At 49.3% G+C, this 11,038-nt stretch overlaps 1 non-coding gene across 1 annotated transcript; it reads right to left on the bottom strand.

The window, feature by feature from the left end:
* Positions 1-3,194: 3,194 nt before the first annotated feature.
* Positions 3,195-3,266, bottom strand: TRNAQ-CUG (transfer RNA glutamine (anticodon CUG)). The gene has a single exon. It is a non-coding gene; the product is annotated as a tRNA-Gln (tRNA).
* Positions 3,267-11,038: the final 7,772 nt, after the last annotated feature.

Raw genomic sequence — 11,038 nt, forward strand, 5'->3', positions numbered from 1 at the left:
GCAATTTGAAATGGCCAGATGCCTTACCGATAGCTCTATTGTCCATGCGGACGACCGCACAAATGAAAACTGGGCTCTCTCCCTATGAGATAATCATGGGGAGACCAGCCAATGTTTGGAATGTACCCAAACCCAAGCGGTTAAGAGCATTTTCTCCTTTCTGAGTACTGTGACCAGTTAACGCAAAACTATTATTTGATTTATCAACAGGTACGAGAAGACCTCCCAGTAAAATACGAGGGTCCAGGTCATCGACACCGACCTGGCACATGGGTGCTCGTTAAATCGTTTGAAAGAGCCTCAAGTCTCGCACCTCACTGTAGAGGACCGTACCAAGTCCTCCTTGCCACACAGACTGCTGTACGAGTAGACAGAAAACTACACTGGATCCACACAACACACATCAAGAAGATATCTTTTCCTCTGCCCCACAATAAAGGGGAAGAGAAGGAGATTGTTCACTCTGTTCCTCATCACAAGTCAAGTCTGTTCTGACCGACACAGAAGGTGTCCCGGAAATTCTTCCTGAGCCTGTGGGGCTTGGGGAGACTGCTGTTGTTTTGCCTTCAAGTTCTTCTTTGGATCTTTCTTCACCATTGAGCAATCTTGCTTCTGCTTCATCACTTCCTTCAGGAAGTGACGACACTCCATTCACAGATCACACCGTACCTGGAGTCTTGAGGTACGATCTGCTTCCAAAGATTGTGTATCTCTGCGGAATAATACCCTGAAACAGGATGACAATTTCCCAGGCATATCAGATCACTGTTGTTACCTGGCGTTGTTTGTATTTACAAATACAAATATGCAACCAATATCAGGATTCTTAGGAATCGGGGTACGACTCACCTGATTTCAAACAAAGAGGTCCGATGGGATTACAAATCGTCGCGGCTGGTGTTGTGGAAAAACAGGCCTCAATACGGAGACCCTCGTCGTGATGTCTCGCTAAACGCTGCTCACTATCCAGGGATCGGCTCGTGCAGTACTGCAGAGGAATCGCATCTCATTTTGCAGGGGCCCCTTCACTCTCCGATCCCGGTCTGGCAGCCTCGTCCTTGTCTTAGCGATGTGACATCAACCCTGAGGGTCCCTATTCGGGTGCCATCTGAAAGATTAAAGAAATATCGAGGCTTAAAACCACTTAATAGAAATACGCAAGGCATGAGTACAATGGTACAAGTACACTTTTATTTTGCAGAACAGCTGTCTGGTCTCTCAACACCTTGAAATGTGTGATAGATGACACCGTGAGATGAGAGAGTGCTGGACATTACAAAGCACGCATATTTATACATTTCTCTCACAATCCTGTACACATTGTCCAGCCCATCTTTGAGTTACCCATTCACTAGGGTTCGTAGCCAGTTCACATAACTAATACAGATTCAAACAACTATACATTGTTCAATATTTTCCTCAAACGCTACACATTTTTTCTGCACATAAAACACAATGGTAACAGTCCGTGTTTCATTTACTCATATTTGTCTACCGTTTGTTCTTAAGTTTAAAGTCAGCTTAGTTTCAAGGAACGAAAACACAGATTTCTGCAAAAGCACATATTCAGCTATTCAACATTCTGTTTTGCTGTTTGAACGGAGAAGACACTATTGATGCAGTTGGTCTCCAAATTACTGTTTAAATACGGCTCTTGTTTAGCTCCCAGGTTTCTTACTGCAGGACAAACAATTCCACCTTAGCAGCTTCAACATGCTTATCTACGTTGAAATAGTACAAAGTGCATTTTGCTCTGCTGGAGCCAAAAACACAATTTCTAGCATTGGGCAGAAAGCAGGAGTTAATCAAAATGGCAGATAACTTTAAGATGGCGGCGTAGATAACTTATTTCAAGTTCATTAAAATACGATTTACAGTACGATGCAAATGCACTTAGGCCAATGGTCATTATCAGGTGGTATTATGCGAAATATGCTTTAACACTCAGATGACTGAATTCAGAGTCCAGAATGACTCATGATGCACATCAGAGAAAATATGTAATATTCCTATATAATCAGTCTCCAGAGGAAGAATTTCGTCCAAATGAGGCACGAAGCCAAGACTTTGCGATAGCACAGCATCCAACATCAACAGTGCTGCTTCAACATAACATCAGTAAATGGTTACTAAAGGTCGGTAAAAATCATGACTGTACCGTATACTCTCATTGCCCTTATGAAGCTCTGGCCAACAAGGGTTCCATGTTCTAATGGTTAGAACCTTGGACTTTGAATCCAGCGATCCGAGTTCATGTTTCGGTGGCACCTCTGTCTTGCTCTAACACACTTATTTTCCTTTTTGTCTTAAATTATAGGCCGATGTCAGTAATATTCAGAAGGTAAGTAGTGTGGGGTATTCATTTTCACTCTCACTCTCTGGCATAACTTTTCATAAAAATCCACTTTTGTGCCTGGCACCTTAACCTTTATGCATTTCTTTTTAATGTATGAACAGTGAGGTCATTCTGAGTCGATGGGCAGATCTTCATCGGAAACATACATAAAAGATTTGAAATTTGCAAACTTAACTCAATGTTAAGAAACATGTACAATCTGTGACCCAATTGATTCTCTTTTTACTTGAAGATGCAGCAACAACATTAATAATACAATTTTGGGAAAAGCAGCTCTATTTTATCGCCATTCTCTTTCAAAATTGTTAAAGGGTTAATCCTATGAAAAACAACCACATTCAGAATCAACGATATTAATCAAGTGTCTTAACAGTCTTTACATGTTTGTAAAATGAAGGTATCAGTTTGATATGAAAAATAGAAAGGAAAACCCACTTTTCATAATTCCCAAAAGGCCTGATGTGTATAAATACTGTGTGTACCAACCAAGGGCCCATTCGTGAATGTACTTACTTTAGTTGGATCATACCTTTCTTCAAATAAACGATAAGGGAAAGGTTCCACTAATGGTAAGCTCTTACAGAGATTTGAATACAAATTGTTGGATTGCACCTCCACAGTGTTAACCATTACACCATGGGTCTTTTACAACACAGAAAGTGGTGGGTTTCATTGTCGCTGGCTAAAGAGCGTCATCCATGGATAATCTTTCTTTTTTCAAATGATCTCAGGCAAGAATGTTGTGAACGTGTGCGACACAGCAGCATCATTGCTATTAAAACAAATCTGCATTAAAACAAGTAAGACATTAAGAGGAAAACAAACACAGTCACTCCCAAGGTCCCACCGAGATATGAACTCGGATCACTGGATTCAGAGTCCAGAGTGCTAACCATTACACCATGGAACCTACATACTTAGTTACATGAATATGTCATTGCAGCAAAAAAGAGGCTTTTAGAGAATGTATGCAATATTATTTTATGTTATGCCTCCAGAGGAAGAATCCTATCCAAATGAGCTGTAAAGCAAAGAGTTTGCTATTGCGCAACAACCAACTAAACAGTTCCACATTTGCACAATGTCCGTGGGCTACGAATAGGAGTTTGTTAAAATGATGCATGAGATCTCGATTCTCATTTCTGTTACAACTCTGTCAGGTTGCACTAGTGTAAAGGCCCAATCCCCATCTTTTAAGTACAATCCAAAGAAATAAGACACACCCCAATGGGTAATTAGACTAAGAGTACAAGCTGCGAGAGTTTGTTTTCTTTTATGTAAAATTGTTATCCAGAGAACTCTGCTGCCCGAGAGCGCTCTGGCAAACATTACAATTACATGAACTTATCAAGGCAAAAATCATCATTGGTGACATCATCATATAAGGGACTACACGGACACAGGATTGGATAAAAATTAAGTAACATATGTAGCTGTAGGTGCTGCTCCCTCCGGATTGGTTGTTCGGTTGGCGGGAGGGTGAGCGTCACGAGGTCCATCTGCCTGTGTCCGGGAGGGATGAGGGTCGGGTCGCTGTGAAGCACGGTGGCCACTAACTAAGCTAACATGAGATAGTACCTTTAGACATACACTAAATAATAGTCACTACAGCTCCTTTGAGCAAGTCATTATAAAACTATAAATTGCATACATATAATCACACCATCACTCATTGGGACTTATAAGGCGTACCAGGCTTAAGGATCTTGGCAAGTGTGCTAACATCGATCGTGGGGTGGGTCTAAGCACATCAAAGAAACTAGGGGGTATGCTGACATTTGTTAGTTCTAGGGTGCAAAATACTGTGACAGAGGTCTGATTTTAGTTGGGGGCACACTTTGGTGGGTTTCATAGCAGGGTTGCGTATCTGGTACATCAAGAGAATACCTTGCAGGGACACAGGGTTATACTGGCAGTAATTTTCCAACAGCAGGGGTAAGAGGGCACAGGCAGGTTTGTGGAGATAGATGAGTTACAAGGCATGGTTCAGGCTGGTTCACAAATGGGACAGTGATCTCAGAGGAAAGGCGCGATGTTATATTTGTTTTGTTGCAATTACCTGCGGCTCAAGCGTGAGAATGGAGCTGCAAAACTTTCAGGCACAGTGAGAAAAGGTGGGGGCCATGAGCGCGGTGTGCATGGTGCTGCGCAGGGGAGAGAAGCCTTTTCGTGAGGCCTAGTCAAAAGGTGGATTCGAGGGTGCACAAAATGGATGCCAAGTGTCTCTTGCAACAGCCCCACCTATGCCAATGCTAGCATAAGGCTGACGTTAGCATAAGTGCAGTGGAAGCGTCCCCCACCATTGGAAGAGTAAGTGGTCCATGTTGTGCTGAATGTATGAGCGGGGTCCAAACGACCCCTGACTCCCACACATTCCCCCCTTTCGTTACATCTAAACTAACAAACTACTTATTATTCTTATTCTCATTCCGATAATACTCTGCTTCCACTACCGCTTCATCCCAAGCAGGTGTATCCTTTATTGGCATCCAAGCCCTACATACGCTTCCCAGGCTATGCCCACCACTGGCATATTCATCAGGTGTGCATGTCATGTATATTCCCCCATGCCCAACCAGGTCCACCCACACTTCCCTGTACCATTGCAGCTCCCTTGGTTCCTTTATGGTAGTGTGATATAAATTATCTACCCTATTCCCATTCTGGCGATATACAGCTGTCATGCGGTATTTTGGTGGGTTTGGTTCTCCAGTTTGCATCTGTGCATCTATCATAGTGGTTACCGTTGTCTGTCGTCCCATCGTTACCATCATCATTTTTGAATTAGGCATAGATTTTGAACAGCGTCGGATACCTGGTTGGCACACACAGAAAAATAGTAAAATAAAAACGATGACTGGGACAACAATTTTCATCATGATGCTGAACCAGGATGGCATCCAATTGAACATGTTGTCAAACCAGTTGCTTGGCTCTATTCCTCCTTCTTTCAGAATTCTTTCCCCCAGGCTGTGTACTGCTGAGATGACGTGGGAGAGGGTGCCATTATCTGCGTCTTCAGAAGGTACACATGTACAGCATGCCCTCCCGATTTTTCAGCAAACACCGCCGTCCATTGCAGTGAGGAGGTCTAGGACGTACCGGTTCTGCATTGTCATTAGACGCAAGGCGCGAAGTTCCACAGTGAATCCCTCTTCAGTGTCGTTGGCCAGTTGGATCACCTCCCAGTGGACTATTTGTAACCATTTGACGTTTGTTCGCGCATGAAGCCCTGGCATTAGGAGGGAAGCAAAGAATGTCTCTGCAGAGTTAAAGAGTTTATATTTTGCTGGAATCTCAGCGAGAAGATCGGATGATTCGCTGGAAATATAGTTTGATGACCTCCTTTTGCGCGACAGTCTGTCTTTTAGGTCACTTTCAGGCAGAATGTCGTATGAGTAAAGTTCTGTCGTTGCTGGTTGGGTGCTGCCGATGTGTCAGCCGATTGCCCAGCTGCCGATATGTCAGCCGGTTCCCCTGCTGCCGATATGCCAGCCAAACCTCTCCCCCCTTGGATATTGCTTTCTGGGATTACCATCAGTGCTGAATGCTGAGTGGCCAGGGCGCAAGTACCACTCCATGATGCCGGTAGATGCAGGTAGGCTTGTTTGCCACACACCCAGTACATGTCCATGAGTGCAGCTGTACCTTTTTTTCATATCTGGAATAATTATTATTTTGTTGCATCACTTGTTGGCACCCATCGGCACCTTCCCTTCTCCGTGAAAACAAAGTTCATGTGTAATTTTTTTGGGGGTTTTGATAGGTTTTACGAGAGTGGTAACCCATGTGAGATTTGCAATGTGCTGGGACCAGACGGGAGCACATGTTTCTTTGACCCATTGAAAGTTTTCTTCAGTTAGCCCTCTAAGTGCTTCAGATTTGCACTCGATTGTCTCGTCATGCCACGTATTGTCTTGTAAGTCTTGTTCCTCTTATGACAAAAAAAGGATCCTTGATACAAATCACTCCTTGGTGCTTACTCGTGCAGGTATTCTCGTTCTGCATAATTTCTATTTTAACTGTGTGTGCCTGGAAGGTGCTCCGAATCCTACATAATATGAGATGACTGAAACATTGGCTGTCTGACAATGGCACTTCTCGGGGTACAAGTGTTTTAGGTGTGCCTGATGCATGCAGTATGAGAGAGCAAACATAGCAGCTCTCGTTCGTGGCCTGTTTTGCCATTGCACTCATGTCTGAGTACCATTTGTTTGACTGGTCTGGGTGGCGGGGGTCTTCTATTTCATCTAATCCCAGGCCATGGTAGGTATGATATCTTTTCCCTCCTGCCCCCCTTTTCCGTCTCTTCCTCCCCCCTTCCCTGTCATTGATCGTTTTTATTTATCAATAATTTATGGGAAAAAAACCTGCCCATGTTGTGTCATTGCGTTCATTCACAATGTACCAGGCCTGTGGTTCTGGGGTCTCTTGTATACCGGTAGCAGCAAGAGTAAAGTGCATTATAGTGCCTGGTGAGGTACGTTCTGTGGTTGCCTGTACATCAATATCCATCAGATTAGGGTCACTCTCCCAAAAGTAATCCCCATAATTCTGATTAGTATCGTTTTCATTATTTGGCTTAGTAGCAGCAAGTGGAAAAAGGGGGGCTGTTGCTGTGCGATTCTTGTACAGCGTAGTGAGGTTTGTATTAAAAGAGTGATTATGTTTCCACATAGTTTTCACACCTGCCCATATAAGTGTTGAGCCTTCTCGTATTAGGTTTACCCCGCACCCCCCTTCTTTCATGTCATCAATAATGAAAGACACAGAGGGTAATTCATAGAATTTAGCGCACAAATGGCGCACGCGGCTGGTGCACAGTGTGCGCATGCGAATCCCTGCGCCAGCCGCGTGCGATAAAATCCATTTCCGCGCACAGCGTATTCATGGATTTTAGCTACCAAAACCAGCCGTGGTGCACAGTGGTGCAGCGACCCTGCAGCAGTGCCAGTTACGCCCCCAAGAACGCCCCTCGCGCAGGGAAAAGCCATCGAAACCAATCCAGCGCAAAGAGCTGCGCTAACCCTGTACCAGCACGGCAAGTGGGGTACGTGTATTACTGGGATTCGTGGGAAGTTTCACACATGATTGGCCCTGTGCGATCGCGGTACGTGTATTACTGGGGTTCGCGTGAAGTTTCACACGCGATTTCAGCATGGTACGTGTATTTCGGGGGTGCGTGGGAAGTTTCACATGCGATAGGCCCTGTGCGAGTGGGGTACGTGTATTTCGGGGGTGTGCAGGAAGTTTCACACGCGATTTCAGCAAGGTATGTGTATTTCGGGGGTGCGCGGGAAGTTTCACACGCAATTTCAGCAGGGTACGTGTATTTCAGGGGTGCGCGGGAAGTTTTACACGCGATTGGCCTGGGTACGTGTATTTCAGGGGTGCGCCGGAAGTTTCACACGCGATTTCAGCACCGTACGTGTATTTCAGGGGTGCGTGGGAAGTTTTACACGCGATTGGCCTGGGTACATGTATTTCAGGGGTGCGTGGGAAGTTTCACACGCGATTTCAGCAGGGTACGTGTATTTCAGGGGTGCGCGGGAAGTTTCACATGCGATTTCAGCAGGGTACGTGTATTTCAGGGGTGCGCGGGAAGTTTCACACACGATTTCAGCAGCGTACATGTATTTCAGGAGTGCGCGGGAAGTTTTACACGCGATTTTAGCAGGGTACGTGTATTTCAGGGGTGAGCGGGAAGTTTCACACGCGATTTTGCTCTCAGAGCGGGGAACGCATATTTCGGGGGTGCGCGGGGAGTTTTACACGCGATTGGCCTGGGTACCTGTATTTCTGGGGTGCGCGGGAAGTTTCACACGCGATTTCAGCAGGGTACGTGTATTTCAGGGGTGCGCGGGAAGTTTTACACGCGATTGGCCTGGGTACGTGTATTTCAGGGGTGCACGGGAAGTTTCACACGCAATTTCAGCACCGTATGTGTATTTCAGGGGTGCGCGGGAAGTTTTACACGCGATTGGCCTGGGTACGTGTATTTCAGGGGTGCGTGGGAAGTTTCACACTCGATTTCAGCAGGGTATGTGTATTTCAGGGGTGCGCGGGAAGTTTCACATGCAATTTCAGCAGGGTACGTGTATTTCAGGGGTGCGCGGGAAGTTTCACACGCGATTTCAGCAGCGTACGTGTATTTCAGGGTTGCGCAGGAAGTTTTACATGCGATTTTAGCAGGGTACGTGTATTTCAGGGGTGAGCGGGAAGTTTCACACGCGATTTTGCTCTCAGAGCGGGGAACGCATATTTCGGGGGTGCGCAGGGAGTCCTACACGTGAATTAGCAGTGTGGGTCCTCCCAGGTGTCCCCTCTACCACCTCCACGGCCCCTGCAGGCAGCCCACACCACAGGGGACTACCCTGCACCCCTGGTCATGTCCCCCTGCACCCCCACCCCACCAGCATTGACAGGCACCTGCCAGCAGGCCCCCGACACATGTCCCCCAGCCCCCCCACCCTCCATCATTGACAGGCACCTGCCAGCAGGCCCCGACACATGTCCCCCAGCACCACCACCCCCCAGCAGTGAGGGGCACCTGCCAGCAGGCCCCCACTCATGTCACCCTTCACCCCCACCCCCCCAGCATTGACAGGCACCTGCCAGCAGGCCCCGACACATGTCCCCCAATCCCCCACCCCCCCATCATTGACAGGCACCTGCCAGCAGGCCCCAACACATGTCCCCCAGCCCCCCCACCCTCCATCATTGACAGGCACCTGCCAGCAGGCCCTGACACATGTCCCCCAGCACCCCCACCCCCCAGCAGTGAGGGGCACCTGCCAGCAGGCCCCCACTCATGTCCCCCTGCACCCCCACCCCCCCAGCATTGACAGGCACCTGCCAGCAGGCCCCGACACATGTTCCTCAGCCCCCCACCCCCCCATCATTGACAGGCACCTGCCAGCAGGCCCCAACACATGTTCCCCAGCCCCCCCACCCCCCCATCATTGACAGGCACCTGCCAGCAGGCCCCGACACATGTCCCCCAGCCCCCCACCCCCCATCATTGACAGGCACCTGCCAGCAGGCCCCCACTCATGTCCCCCTGCACCCCACCCCCCCCAGCATTGACAGGCACCTGCCAGCAGGCCCCGACACATGTCCCCCAGCCCCCCACCCCCCCATCATTGACAGGCACCTGCCAGCAGGCCCCAACACATGTTCCCCAGCCCCCCCAACCCCCCATCATTGACAGGCACCTGCCAGCAGGCCCCAACACAAGTCCCCCAGCCCCACCACCCCCCCATCATTGACAGGCACCTGTCAGCAGGCCCCCGACACATGTTCCCCAGAATCCCCCACCCTCCCATCATTGACAGGCACCTGCCAGCAGGCCCTGACACATGTCCCCCAGCACCCCCACCCCCCAGCAGTAAGGGGCACCTGCCAGCAGGCCCCCACTCATGTCCCCCTGCACCCCCACCCCCCCCAGCATTGAGCCTGCCGCTGCCTCCGACGCAACTGCCTCTGCCAGCACAACGGCATCCAGGCTGATGAAATCCACTGACGCCGTAGTGCACGTACCCTGCCCGAAGATGCCGGCACATCCTCCATCTGCTGGGGTCCAGTTGCTGTGGTGTCCACCCCTGCTGGACCTCTGACTCCCGACTGTGGCAGGGATGGGATCCCCACCGAGCTGGCTGCGTTGGTCAGGGAGACGGCATGGAGAACGACTGGCGCATAGTCTCCACAGAGGAGGAGTGGGCTGCCAGAGTGGCCGACACATGTACAAAACCCCCGACCATGGACACTCCCAACTGGGCCACGTTGGCACGCTGCTCTTTGTGATGACGTGCGTGCTCCCCCTGGGAAGCACGCACGTCATCACGAATGTCACACGTGCGCAACTCGACACCAATCAGGACCTTCTCCATACGGCCAGGGGACCCCTCGTCCACAGGTAGAGGAGTGTCAGTTGACATGGACATCCCCCCTACCTGCGGACGGGCCTGGGATGGGGCATCCCTGCTGGTGCATGGTGGTGCAGTCACAGTGTCAGGGACAGTGACATGCACAGGCCCCTCCACGGCGACCTGTGCTGCCTCCTGCCCCTGCCCCTGGACTGCACCACTTGCAACAGTGGTACCACCCCCACCAGGCCCCATGTGCGGCTCAGTAGCGGCCTCCTCCTCCTCTGTGGAAACCACCAACCGGGATGGCTCCACACCGTCTTCCGCCATTGCAAGCCCCTGTGGGGGCTCACCCACCCCTTCCGCTACAGCCGTAGTGTCAGACGCAGCACCAGTCCCCTCACTCCCGGACGATGGTAAATTCTGGCAGGGTGACCTGGCCTTGTGTCGCCGGCCGGTGGGGGCATCCCCGCCGCTTTGCTCCACAGCGCCGTCTCCGCCCTCTTCATCACTTGCCGCTGTGTAGAGGGAGACATAGAACACAAGCATCAGGGTACTGTACAATGGTCCCCTAGACAGGAAGCAATAGCAGATGAGTGGCACTGTCAAACATCACTTCCATCCTGTCCCTCCACAACACATGGGTCAGTGCAGGCAAAACACATGCAGTAACAGGCATGGCGCATGCAATGAACATTAGCATACATGTCCAAGGGACTCTTGAAACATACAATGCTGGTTTGAAACTCACATGCATCATGGGTCATGCCTATCACATGCACACACTTCACCGTAGTTTCATCCATCTGGCCTCGTA

Source organism: Ambystoma mexicanum, chromosome 5p (genome assembly GCF_040938575.1).
Source record: "Ambystoma mexicanum isolate Mex_15411 chromosome 5p, UKY_AmexF1_1, whole genome shotgun sequence".
Taxonomy (NCBI): Eukaryota; Metazoa; Chordata; class Amphibia; order Caudata; family Ambystomatidae; genus Ambystoma; species Ambystoma mexicanum.